The following is a 14852-nucleotide window of genomic DNA, read 5'->3' as shown; positions in this document are numbered from 1 at the left end:
GAATGTTTTATCTAAATACTTATTAACACAACTCCCTCATACATGCCATCACCATCCTCCCCTTAATATTCATGAGCACTAGTTTTCTCATCCAATAAGTACCTATACCTTGGTGGGATACATCTAAGATATGCCCTCTTCCACCTATGACCACACTTCTTGTAATAAAGCAAATTTAACCTAGGCTTAGGAGCTAGACACATTAATTAGGGTTAGCTATAAATAGTGGAGTATGGCCAAATGTGGGGACCTTTTGGATCATTTTGAAATACAACTCCTTGTGGAGCTCTTGAGGTCACATCCTCCCACCATTCATGGAGGTGCATATACATGTCCACCATACTTGGAGGTGAGTATCCTTGTCCACCATTGTAAAAGGTGAGTATTCTATAGCAGCTTATCATCACTTGATTCTTAGCATACCATCTATTTTTCCATTTCTCATATGGAACATGGATCTTGGCTATGGCAGTAGCATTTCTTGTTATTGTCAGCATTAGATGTTAGATCTTGTGTATTTTCTTATATGAGATGTTAGCTTTATTACATTGGTATCAGAGCATGGATTCTTATCCATGGGAAGGGTCATTTTCATGGTGAATTTTAGTCACAGACTTGGTACAGGGTAACTGGGAGGACAAGATTTGGTCACATGCTTAGTTACAGTTCAAATTGTGACTAGCCATGGCTATCTGCATCAAGTCGTCACTATTTTGGAGGTTCTTGAAGTTCTGCCGCTGTTGATGTGGTTGAAGGAGGCAAAGCTTTAGCTTGGCATTTCCGGTCCATGAGAATGATAAACGACAGGAAGCTGGAGTTGAGGATAGCACTAAAGAGCCAAGATCCCATGCCGTTGCATCCTTCCTTGCTAAAATGGAGTCTCAGAAGCCCTAATGAAGCGAGGGACATCACCACAAATTGTGCAATCTGGCAGTGGCGTACCACATTCCTCCACCTCAGTGCCAGACCCACGCTACACAGTAAAAAGTAAAGATACATCACCACATAGAGTCCCATGTTGCTCAGAAGAGTAAGAATCTGCAAAGATTGCGAGAACTGCAACCACAAGAAGCACATAATGACCACCACATCATGGCAGAACACATGCCCCGCTGTCGAAGGATTTATGAAAGCAAAGTCGCGTCTTCAGAAGACCTTGATAAATTTCAGGATATAAGATCAAACAAATGAATAAGCAAGATGTAAGGATTTGTGACCACCAAGCTTTCAACGAGACCTCGTCTTTACAGCAATGATAAGACTAAAAGCAGGTTTTCAGCTGAGCATATTTAAGACATGATCAGGGTGTAAGCTTAAACTATCCGCTCCAGTTCTTTGACATAGCCCAGAGTTTGATTGATGAATTTTAAGCAAGATATTTCCTTGTACACTGTATCTGTCATTTTCTGGAAGTACACACAATCATTGTGGACCTCCCACTCTGGTTAATCCTTTGCAACATAGGTCAAAAGTTCTTGATCTGAGGAGAACATCAACATCCTCTTTGCATCAGCAAGAGAGAGAAAGTCACATGCTTTTTCCCAGTTATCTAACGCTTCAGAAGAAAGAAGCCCATCTCTGTATGAAACTCTGCAATCTTGTTTCACCACTCATCGACTCCTCTTTGCATCTCACAATTCTACCATCGTCAATTTTACTTAAAGGCTGTTTCTTCTGTGTTACAGAGTGGCAATTATTATGATTACTGCAACTCAGATCTTGCCAGGAAACTGATGATGGCAATTTGGATACTCTCTATAATCTGTGCGTTGAGAAAAACCAGAGTGACAACTCAAGATGGATAGACCGAAAAGAGTCCTTGAACAACAAATGGAGAAAACGACTTCATCGAATTTCAACCAGGGGAGTGAAAGTTCTGACTCTCAGCCTTCAATTTTATTCTGTCAAAGTGTGTAATCGCCCTCTCCACAGCCTATCACCACGAGCCTTTCATCTGTTCTCTTCATCTTTGTCTTCTTCACCCGTCTATGTCATCACCTTATTCTACTTCCATAGGTCTTGTGCACCGCAGCGATTATAGAATTTGTTTTCTCCGCTGAATATGTCCACAGGCCCGCGGAATCTGCATAACAGCTATCATCACAAGTTGCAGCCTTCAAGTTTATCACCTTCGGATTTTATTGTCACCCATCTTTTGCTCCGTCGACTTCTCTTTCATCACTTTGTAGAGTTCCTAATGTAGCTCAAATAAGTCAAAAGCTTTAGTATAACCATCCAGAGTTTGCCCTTTCTTCTAGCTTGCTTCGACGCTTCATCTTCTCTTCTGATGTCCTTGTCCACTTTATCTTCAGCACCTTCGGCTCTCTTCTTCAATCCTGTTCATTCCTCCATTCGATCTACGTCTTCTCAGCTTACTTCGTTGTTGTTATCATTGTAGTCTTCTTTAGGCTTCGTCGACTTGTCTTCTTCGTCTCTTTTTCTGGCCAGAGCTCGATGGAGACGTTATAGCCTTCAACTTCGTGCAGCAGCTTCACAGTATACCATCCTGTTCCAAATGCCAATTTCCCCCCCTCAAAAGCTTCCCTTCCAATCCTTTCTCTCACCTCTCGTAACTCCCCTTCCAATCCTCTGTTTCTGCACTTTTCCTATGCTCTTCCCCTTCTTCGTCGTTTTCTTCCGCCTTTGTTCCTTGTTTGTGAGAAGTTCATAGGCTGCCTGAAGCGTGATTCCGCAGTTTCTCCTTCTCTAAGCTCTATGCTGCCATCATAGACATCTGAACGGCATTGTTTGACCATCCGACTGAGCAAACTTAATTCCATCTTCATCTAAGTTCCATTCCACTCAGTTTTCCGATTTCTAACATGCCTTTTCTCTCCTCTGTTTCTCTTAAGTTTTTCCAATCCCTCTTTCTAGTTGACGACTTCCTCTGTTTCCCGCGATCACAATGTCCTCCAAAATAGTGTTCGTTTTCCGTTTTCTTTACACATTGAACTCGGCACTCTTCTGTAACCACCTCCCAATAATCTGATCCTGCGAAGCATGCCTTAACACTTGACCTCCCAGATCAGCATCTTCCCCCCTCCAATACTGAAAACCTCATTGCCCACAAAAAGTAAAATTCTCCCGATCAAGGGAAGCCCAATTTAGCTTTCTTCCTGTCCTCAGAAAAGCAACCCTACCAAAACAGCAGTTGATGCCGTTGAGCCCACCTATTCTCAGCTTTCAAATATTCTGAGTCCGATTGCTGATTTATTTCAGGAATAAACTTAGGATATTTAATCAGATTTTCAAATAGATTCTTTAACACATAATTTGCAGCATGAGAACCTTTATAACCATCAAATATATCAAAACAAGCAAACAATGTGCCCATCAACTTGAGTAAATAAGGCCTCATAGAAATCCTCCTCTCCATGAATTTGTAACATCTCAAGTGCATTCTTGCACTTGAATCCGTCGCTCTTGGCTGGCCAGTTTACATGTTAGCATTTCTGTCGACCAAGTCGGCGAGCAAGTTCTTCTGCAACCACTTGCCCCTTTTTATCTTCTCAAAGAAGTCATGAGATTCCCACATATACTCATACTTATCACCCTGATTCTCCATTGTGCATAATGCGAAACTCCTGTGAACTGTTGATCAAAATCTCCTCGTCTAAATTGACTGACCACTTGGCAAGGCATGCCAATTAGAGCATTATTGATAAATTCCTCTTGCTCCAAACCCTTCTTTATGTTATTACCCACGCAGAACAAAAGTACAAACACAACAACTAATTATGTACAAAGTATCAAATCACACACACAACTTTTGGGTGGTTTTTCACACCTCGAATCCGTAGCAATATGACATCCACCCCCTCTAATCCTGCGCATCCTCCGGATGGGCCAATTACCCATGATCGTTATCATCAAGATCCACAAACAAATCAATCTCTTCGTTATGCATTTCCGATAGATCAACAAGATTTTCAGCCATATCATCTGTCTCTTCCATTGGAGTTTCTTGTCGTTGCTCTTCTCTTGAAAATTCTTCCAATGCATAATCCTCATCATCTCTTTTCTTGAAAATCTTGATTCTTTTTCCAGCAATAGGCACTCTAAGCACTGTCCCATCCAATTCAGTCAGCTCATATGTTGCATTATCAAAGACATGTTTGACTATGTATGGCCCAAACCATCTTTTCACCATCTTTCGAAGTGCAGTATGCTGATTTTCAAGACTGCTATCAAAGACCAATACCCAATCTCCCTCTTCTATTGCTCTAGGCCGCAAGCGATGCCTGCTGTCAAACCTGTCCTTATTTCTTAGTCTAGCAACCTTCAACCTGTCAATAGCTAGCTGAATATCCTCAGGTCTCCTCTCTGACTGTCGAATCCGAAGAGCTAAGAGATCCTCTCTCGTCAAATCCTCATGCCAAGGTAAAACTGACCAAGTCAAAGCACAAGTCTCAATCGGCATAACAGGTTTCTGACCATACATCAACTCTGCAGGCATATATCCTGTGGTAACACTATGAGTCGTACGATCAGCCCATAAAGCAAATGGTAGAAGTCTTGGCCATTCTCCAATCCGTCCGCTGCATGCTTTGGCTAATGCTTTCACTATCAGCGGATGCCCTCTTTCACTCTTTCCATTTCCCTCTGGATTGTATGCTGTGGTTAGAGCCAATTTGATTCCTAGCTGAGAGAAAAACTCCCTAGCTTCATCTGCATCTAATTCACCACGATCCGCAGTGATCTTACCCACACAACCATACCTGCAGAAAATTTCCTCCAATAAGAACTTACACACTGCACTAGTGGTCTTCGTTCTCAAAGATCTGCCCTCAACATGATTAGAAAGATCCTCTCTAGCCAAAACAATGTATCTCATCTGCCATAAACCCATAGGCATGGTAACCAAATCAACTACCCACTTATAATGAATGCATAGCGGATAGGTCGGATGAAGCTCATCTCTATGACGCACTACTGAATACATCTGGCAGTCTCTGCAAGTCTCAACAAAGTGAGAAACATCTCTACACATGCCTTTCCACCAATATTTCTCCTTGATTTTCTCATAAGTAGCCCATACTCCTCTATGACCAGCCCAAGGACTCTCATGAAACTCCCTCATCACCTGTAACTGTGTCTCTCTATCGCAGACAACCCGCAAAGGTAATCCGCCTCTTTTCTTCGGATGCTTCCAAAGAAATCCATCCTTGAGAAAATAACCATAGGCTTTCCTTCTGATCTTCTTGAACTCTTCATCTGTCCATTCATCTCTTTTGCTTAGTGTACTAAGGTACCTGCCAATCTGCAACCAATCTCCAACATAAAGTTCTTCTATAAAAGCCACAATATCATAGACATGACAAACATGATCAACCATAGTGGCTGAAATTTCTGCATCATCCTCTTCTGCAAGTAGAGTCTCCTCATCATCATATTTGGCTCTAGACAACATATCTGCCACTGGATTATCCTTCCCTGCTATGTGTTTAAATTCCGGATTTAATGACTTGATGTATGCAATCCATCTCAACATGACTATATCCGGAGTAGAGCAACTCGTGATCATACCAATCAATGGCAAGCAATCTGTCTCTACCACAACTGAAGCTCCAATAAAGTACTCCTTGTCACATTTGAGAGCCGTGACAATCCCCAATAACTCCCTCTTGATTTGCGGATATCTCCTCTGTCTCTCGTTTAGGACTTTCTCCCCAAACCGAATAGCATACCTATTTCCATCCGCATCATCTTGACCCACAGCCCAACCTATGCCAATTGGACTAGTGTCAACTGTCAATACAATAGGTCTATCACAATTATAATCCGCTTTCCTGAGAGTAGGAGCATTCTGCAATAACTTTTTCAATTTCCGCATGGCTTTAGTGTGGCTCTCATCCCAATAGAATTTCTGCCCCTTTCGAAGCAGCTGATACAAACAATCTGCTATGTGTGCAAAATGAGGTATCCAAATCATATAAAACACACAAGCACCAATGAATCTCCGTACCTCTGAAGTAGTAGAACAATACTCTGCAATCTTGCCTATAGCATTCACCTTATCAGGTGAGGGTTTCCTGCCATAATATCCACACATATGCCCAACAATGACAACCTCATTCACTCCAAAAACAGATTTTTGTCCTGAAAGTGTCAAGTTCACTTCTTCTAACCTGGCCAAAATCTTCTCACATGCTGAAATATGATCAGCCACAAAGTATCTGCATCCCTGCTCATTTAGGCTCTCATTCTTCTCTTCTTCTGCACACCCCTTAATGGGCACATCATCCAAGAAAGGCATAGTAAGCTGAGGTATGTAATCACGAAGGACTTTATGCATGGCATTCATCATATGCGCAACAGAATTAGTGGCACCTTGAGGCAAGGTACACATCCTGACAAGCCCAATAGGAGTTCTCATGGTGGTTATGTCCCTGCTTTCCAAAGCCAACTGAAATTGATCATAACCTGAATACAAATCACCCAAAGAATAGATGGCACGTCCAGCAAATGCCTCTGCAAACTCATCCACAACTGGACCTATACCAACATTCCTGATAGTAACTCTGTTCACTGGCTGCATGTCCTGAATAAATCGAAGAGTACCATTCTTCTTTGGAACTGTAAACCACCTGTTTGAGTATGGTGCAGATGAAGGCTCAAGGATTCCCATCCTGATTTTCTCATTTAATAAATCAATCAGCTTTGGCAAGTGTGCTTTAGGCACTGGAATAGGTCGGAGATTCCATGGGATATGAGGAATAGTAAAAATGACCATAGGAGCAACAACATCAGGATTCACACATCCAATCTCATGTGGGACAAAAGCAAATCCCCTTCCATGACGCTGAAGCATCTCCTGAAAGCATTGCTTCTCCATGGGTAACAAGAAATCACCATTTCCAATTTTCAATTCAGCAAGTGTCTCTACTGAAAATTTATGACCAATATGCTCCGGATTCCTCAAAATTTGCTGTTTAAAAGCCCTCTCTATTTGCTGATCACTGTTAGGTGGAAGCGGTACAGCAACCGGCTTCACCTTCTTATCCACAGTTTTGTATTTCATGTCAACCCTGGCTTCATTATGCTCTTCTGCATTACATAAACCTTGTTGTAAATCAGCAATTCTGCACTCCAATGGCTGAATATTCTCAGCCCTCTGCTCTATGGACTGCATAGGAACAGCCCCAAACTCTGAATGCTGAAATATTTCAGCAGTAAACTCTGTTGGCTGAAAATTTTCAGCCCTCTGTCTCTCTGAAAGCTGATCATAACCAGCTGGAAACTCTGTTTGCTGAATTTCTTCAGCACTCAACACTCTTTGCTAAGTTTCCTCAGCCTCTGACTCAATCTGTGACACAAAATCTGCAATTTCATTAAACATGTCCAAGGATTGCACTAATACATTACCATGACAATTCAGCATATCAGTTTTCAGCATATCTCCCATCTCTGTCATCGTATCTGCACAAATCACACTGTCATACATCCCATCTATGTGCTCATCATCCTCCAAAATTCCTGCATTTTTCAAATTTTTCTCCTTCCTGCATATATACTGCCTGGCAGCTCTAGGCAACCTAGAAGTCTTCTGGTAACTCATCAAACTGTTTGCTGAAATCCCAACATAACCGGAGGAGAAAACACTGCTGCCAGGAGGCGAGAACTCCAATCTCCTCTCCTCTGTACCACCGTCGTCTCGCGAAACGGCGGTATCTAATGAAAACCCGAATCCCTCACAGTGGGTAAGGGTGCATCTCTGAGAGTATCCCTGTTTCTAACATGATTCACACATACAGTCATAAACTGAACTGCTCTCATACCATCTTTACTGCGAATCCGTGCATAAGCAGATCCATCATCCATGACCTTTGTTTCCATGCGCATCTCTGTAATGAATGGCTGTCCAAGAATTATGGGATAAGAGCATGAATCCTGCACAAAGAAATGAAAATCCTCCTCTACATCACCAATAGAAACCCTGACACTAGGCCAAGCAACATATAAATCACCTGTAGTGTTATTGGCGGCTCTCATACGCCACCCATGCTCTACATCCATAGGCCATCTGTTACTCTCATAAACTCCACGAACAATGAGATTAATCTCTGAACCATGATCAACCAATGCAACATAAGGCACCTGTTTCTCTCCAATCTTTACCATCGTCTCTGTAGTTGCCCTAGCCCAATGGCTCCGCGAAAAGTGACTATGTGGTATCAAAACTGGCTCATCAATTTCAGCATAATGCATAGGCTGAACCCTCTTCTCTACCTGAGGCAAAACAGAAGCATTATCAACCATAACCTCATCATCATCCTCATCCAACTCTCCAATCAAAACTCCTTGTGTGTCAGTGGTAGCCAATGCATGTCTCTTCCTCTTCAGGACCTCCTGAAACTGATCCTGAAACTCTCTTTTTGAGATGCCCAAAATCTCAGAAATAGTGAAAGTCACCTCACTGCCAAGTATCTTATCATTAAAGATTTTCTTCATGTCTGTAGATGTCTCAATATCGGACATCAATCTGAATCCTGGCTGCTTTCTCTCTCTAGGCTCTTGCCTCTTTTCCCTCTTTTGAGCATCCTCCATCTGTCGATCTGGCCCTGGTCTTGAAGACGGTCCTAGGTGGAGTAACAAACTCACCCCCTCTAGTCTTCTTAGCTGCACTTGGATTTTCTTCATCTCTCTTACGCTTCTCCTCAACAAATACATCTGCACCATGAGATTTAGCCAAATAAGCATAAATAGAATACCTGTCAACAGGTGAGTCCCAACCTGTCTCTGATCTGATGCTAGAGCCTGCGCTAGTCAAAACAATTTGCTGAATTTTTCCCTTGTTTGCAGTCTCCATAGCATAAGTCCATAGCGCTGACTGAGTCTCTGATCCCTTCTCAATCTGTACTCCATATGCAGAAGCATCACCTCTAGCCGTCACATAAGAAGTACGCGCAGCCATGTCCTCCACTAACTTCTTCATTCCACCTTTACCAAAGTTGGTAGCAAGTGGAGCTCCTGTCTCAGTCAACCAAATCTTACCATCTTGCCCCCAATATACCAAATTCTGCCTCCTTGCATCCTGGAAAGAGTCACAATCCCTGCAATGCTGATGCTCCGTACTATCACACCAAATACATCTCCAATCTCTCCTAGGTGCACTAGGAGCACTCCTAGGTGCAGTAGGAGCACTAGAAGAAGTAGTAGGCACAGTCGAAGCAAACTGCTCCTTCAACTTACCCACCAACTCCACTTTGACTGACTCAAGTGTCAAATCTGTGATGCCTTTGATTATGTCATCAAGAGAGGTAGGCACCGATGGAGCGGATGGTTTTGGAGCAGAAGGTGTAGGCATCGGTCGTGGAACAGGAGGAATAGGGGGAGTAGAAACAGTAGGCACTGGCATAGGCCAAGAAACTGGCTGAGGAGGAGAAGAAATAACAGGGATAGAAGTAGGCATAGGAGCAGATGATAGTGTAGGTGTCATGGAACCATTTTGTAAGCGAGTCTTCCATATCCTCCTCTTGGTCAAAGTCGAGACTGCATCCTGAGCATCCTGCCAATCAGTTTTAAGACCCATAGGCTTCGTGCGATCTTCAAGAAGCTCACCCAATTCTTCTTGAAGAGCAGGATCTGCAGCTTGCAAGAAAAGCTCAACTTTTTCAACATCCAATGCTCTTTTTTCAATAGCATCAAGCTGACTATACCTCTCTTCGAATTCTCGAATCAACTCTGAAGCAGCAAGACCTTTGTTTGGCATGTAGACCCACTCTCGGAATGACCGCCGAGTAGCCATACCAAAGTCCTCAAGGAAGTATTCTTCTTTCAAGGCCTTCTTAAAATCTTGCCAATGTGTATTTTGAATAAAAAGATCAGTCACTTTTGTCCTCAAAGCAGGTGTGACAAGACGAAGGAAGTACTTACTCATAAGTCCAGCAGGAACTCCAAAAAACCCCATCTTGATCTCATATGTCTTCAAATATGCTGAAACATTACGCCCGTCAAATAGCTTCTTCTCACTCTCAACTGCTTCAATAGCCTTAGTCGCGCTGTTTGCATTCTCCTGCTCTGAATAGAGTTGTCTTTGCTGAGACAACTGCTGTTGATGCAATTGTTGTTGCTGTTGCATATACATTTGTGTTTGCTGATTTTGGAGCTGCATATACATGGACATATTCTGCAAAATCTGTTTTAGATCCTCCGTTGAAGTACTTGACGCAGCAGTCATTGATGGAGCTAAAGTAGAGACAGCTGGAGTTGTAGAAGAAGCTGAAATAGAGGCTGAAGTATCTCCCATCCTGAAATTTCTGCGACGCTTTCACGTCGGGTTCACCAAAGATGTCGAAGGATTTATGAAAGCAAAGTCACGTCTTCAGAAGACCTTGATAAATTTCAGGATATAAGATCAAACAAATGAATAAGCAAGATGTAAGGATTTGTGACCACCAAGCTTTCAACGAGACCTCGTCTTTACAGCAATGATAAGACTAAAAGCAGGTTTTCAGCTGAGCATATTTAAGACATGATCAGGGTGTAAGCTTAAACTATCCGCTCCAGTTCTTTGACATAGCCCAGAGTTTGATTGATGAATTTTAAGGAAGATATTTCCTTGTACACTGCATCTGTCATTTTCTGGAAGTACACACAATCATTGTGGACCTCCCACTCTGGTTAATCCTTTGCAACATAGGTCAGAAGTTCTTGATCTGAGGAGAACATCAACATCCTCTTTGCATCAGCAAGAGAGATAAAGTCACATCCTTTTTCCCAGTTATCTAACGCTTCAGAAGAAAGAAGCCCAGCTCTGTATGAAACTCTGCAATCTTGTTTCACCACTCATCGACTCCTCTTTGCATCTCACAATTCTACCATCGTCAATTTTACTTAAAGGTTGTTTCTTCTGTGTTACAGAGTGGCAATTATTATGATTACTGCAACTCAGATCTTGCCAGGAAACTGATGATGGCAATTTGGATACTCTCTATAATCTGTGCGTTGAGAAAAACCAGAGTGACAACTCAAGATGGATAGACCAAAAAGAGTCCTTGAACAACAAATGGAGGAAATGACTTCATCGAATTTCAACCAGGGGAGTGAAAGTTCTGACTCTCAGCCTTCAATTTTATTCTGTCAAAGTGTGTAATCGCCCTCTCCACAGCCTATCACCACGAGCCTTTCATCTGTTCTCTTCATCTTCGTCTTCTTCACCCGTCTATGTCATCACCTTATTCTACTTCCATAGGTCTTGTGCACCGCAGCGATTATAGAATTTGTTTTCTTCGCTGAATATGTCCACAGGCCCGCGGAAGCCGCATAACAGCTATCATCACAAGTTGCAACCTTCAAGTTTATCACCTTTGGATTTTATTGTCACCCATCTTTCGCTTCGTCGACTTCTCTTTCATCACTTTGTAGAGTTCCTAATGTAGCTCAAATAAGTCAAAAGCTTTAGTATAACCATCCAGAGTTTGCCCTTTCTTCTAGCTTGCTTCGACGCTTCATCTTCTCTTCTGATGTCCTTGTCCACTTTATCTTCAGCACCTTCGGCTCTCTTCTTCAATCCTGTTCATTCCTCCATTCGATCTACGTCTTCTCAGCTTACTTTGTTGTTGTTATCGTTGTAGTCTTCTTTAGGCTTCGTCGACTTGTCTTCTTCGTCTCTTTTTCTGGCCATGCCTGTTCGATGATCCCATTTTCTGGTTTTTCTAACTGTGACAAGAGAGAGATACTCGAATCAGCCTTGCGAGACTCTGCTATTCTTTTCAGTATAAGTGATGTTCTCGAGCTAGTAATTCCAGTTATCCTCAGATTCGATAAGGAATCCCTGATAGAGCTTCCCGCTCTTGAGCTCGATGGAGACGTTATAGCCTTCAACTTCGTGCAGCAGCTTCACAGTATACCATCCTGTTCCAAATGCCAATTTCCCCCCCTCAAAAGCTTCCCTTCCAATCCTTTCTCTCACCTCTCGTAACTCCCCTTCCAATCCTCTATTTCTGCACTTTTCCTATGCTCTTCCCCTTCTTCGTCGTTTTCTTCCGCCTTTGTTCCTTGTTTGTGAGAAGTTCATAGGCTGCCTGAAGCATGATTCCGCAGTTTCTCCTTCTCTAAGCTCTATGCTGCCATCATAGACATCTGAACGGCATTGTTTGACCATCCGACGGTATGCAACCTTAATTCCATCTTCATCTAAGTTCCATTCCACTCAGTTTTCCGATTTCTAACATGCCTTTTCTCTCCTCTGTTTCTCTTAAGTTTTTCCAATCCCTCTTTCCAGTTGACGACTTCCTCTGTTTCCCGCGATCACAATGTCCTCCAAAATAGTGTTCGTTTTCCGTTTTCTTTACACATTGAACTCGGCACTCTTCTGTAACCACCTCCCAATAATCTGATCCTGCGAAGCATGCCTTAACACTTGACCTCCCAGATCAGCATCTTCCCCCCTCCAATACTGAAAACCTCATTGCCCACAAAAAGCAAAATTCTCCCGATCAAGGGAAGCCCAATTTAGCTTTCTTCCTGTCCTCAGAAAAGCAGCCCTACCAAAACAGCAGTTGATGCCGTTGAGCCCGCCTATTCTCAGCTTTCAAATATTCTGAGTCCGATTGTTGATTTATTTCAGGAATAAACTTAGGATATTTAATCAGATTTTCAAATAGATTCTTTAACACATAATCTGCAGCATGAGAACCTTTATAACCATCAAATATATCAAAACAAGCAAACAATGTGCCCATCAACTTGAGTAAATCAGGCCTCATAGAAATCCTCCTCTCCATGAATTTGTAACATCTCAAGTGCATTCTTGCACTTGAATCCGTCGCTCTTGGCTGGCCAATTTACATGTTAGCATTTCTCTCGACCAAGTCGGCGAGCAAGTTCTTCTGCAACCACTTGCCCCTTTTTATCTTCTCAAAGAAGTCATGAGATTCCCACATATACTCATACTTATCACCCTGATTCTCCATTGTGCATAATGCGAAACTCCTGTGAACTATTGATCAAAATCTCCTCGTCTAAATTGACTGACCACTTGGCAAGGCATGCCAATTAGAGCATTATTGAAAAATTCCTCTTGCTCCAAACCCTTCTTTACTTTATTACCCACGCAGAACAAAAGTACAAACACAACAACTAATTATGTACAAAGTATCAAATCACACACACAACTTTTGGGTGGTTTTTCACACCTCGAATGTGCAGCAATACGACACCGCCGTAGGGTTGCGCTTCTTGAGCAGGAGGATAAACGTGCCAAGAAACTCGTAATTCTTGCTGAGGTAAAAAACGTATGACCAGAAAAAGACTCTTCCGGCGGGGCGAGTGCCGAGGGGGAAGCACAGAATCCATTCCCACTCGGTCTTGGACCGTCGCCATAGCCAGCGGGTTTCTTCGATCTCCACGACTGCCGACTGACAGCATCCAATGAACATAACAACGGAGGCAACAAGAAGGATGAGATTGTAGATAGCGGGAATAGGGTCAAGAGGGAGGGGCTTCTGGCAGAATATGAGTAGAAGCTTCAGGAACTGGATGAGCAGCAAGTAGCATCATCCTTGGATCATACTTGGACCTATTGTATGGAATTATGGAGTATTACTCTCTCTTGATCAATTGGAGGACTTATGAAGATGGGCTATCACTCTTTATGGCTGAGGTTTGAGACAAGCAACATCTTCTTCTCCAAGAATTGAAAGAGGTACTTCTAATACTCTTTTTAATCTCTCCAATCATTAATCCACTTGTTGACTGCATCTCCTATTGTTGAAGGAGAGATTAGGAGAGTAATCTAAGCAATGACTTGCTTCATAGACTTTACCTTCAGCATTGATTGATAATGAATCATCAAATTTCATACAATGAGCCTTAAATTTGGATTGTCAAGCATTGATTGAGTATCTACTCAGTCATTCATCCATTGATTGATTGAGTTTTGATCATCCCATTGATCTATTGCATTTGATTGATTGAAGACTTCAAAATTCATCATATAATCCTTCATATTTTGATTGAGATTTACCTAACCCTAACCCATGAGTTTGTGTTGACCAAATCTTTGAGAATTTTCCAAAATAAATTTGTAAAGGTGAGCATAGTATGCAGTGAGTCATTGATACTATTGGTAAGCCTATCTCAGCCCATTTTCATTCATGATACCTTTCCAATTCATGCATATCATGAAAGGATCAATGTCTTGATGAATTCATGCATATCATGAAAGGATCAATGTCTTGATTCGGTCTTGCATATCATACCTTGTTTGTTAGAATACTAGCTCTTCCATGTTCAATACCGACTAAGGAAAAAGGTCGAAGTCGGACGAGATAGCAAGAAGATAGTGAGGTGACCCTCCCTTGCTATTGATGACTTTGTAAGGGTGCACAACCTGGCCCAGAAGGAACTTTGCATACTTTCCGGAGTTTTAGAGCCCATTTAGGTGCCTGTCCACCGTTTTATCCCTCACCACAGGTGGTGGACCATGGAAGACCACTCAGGATGAGAGTGGAAAAGATTTGAAGACACTTGGTACAAACAGGGAAAAACAGGGCAGTTTGGTCACAGTTTTGGACAGTTTGACAGGTCTACAGGTACTACAGATTTGATTCCAGGTGGTGATTATAGCCTATAGGTTTCCCTTCAGTGCCCACACGAGTTTTATCATGGTCTATATGCATATGGGATGAAACACTGCTCAAACAATGCTTTTACAGGGTTTTACAGGGTGCAGTCCCATTCTGGACAGTCATAAAGAACCTATTACAGGAAATGAATTTTTAATTTTGCAATAAGAATTCTTATGCTCAGTATGTAGAGATTGAAGTCTTCTTCGATCTTAGCTATAGCACGTCTCATTTGGAGTAGCAGAGCTCAAGTTATAGCCCATTTTGTGACAGGTGGCCACT

General features: G+C 42.3%; 1 pseudogene; it reads right to left on the bottom strand.

The window, feature by feature from the left end:
• Window positions 1–708: 708 nt before the first annotated feature.
• Window positions 709–13499, bottom strand: LOC148020511 (fatty acid elongase 3-like pseudogene; annotated as a pseudogene).
• Between the last annotated feature and the right edge of the window lie 1353 nt (window positions 13500–14852).

This window comes from Lygodium microphyllum, chromosome 18 (genome assembly GCF_053477565.2).
Source record: "Lygodium microphyllum isolate KBCC chromosome 18, Lygodium_microphyllum_v1.1.10, whole genome shotgun sequence".
Lineage (NCBI taxonomy): Eukaryota > Viridiplantae > Streptophyta > Polypodiopsida > Schizaeales > Lygodiaceae > Lygodium > Lygodium microphyllum.
This window is presented reverse-complemented; position numbering and strand designations above follow the sequence as displayed.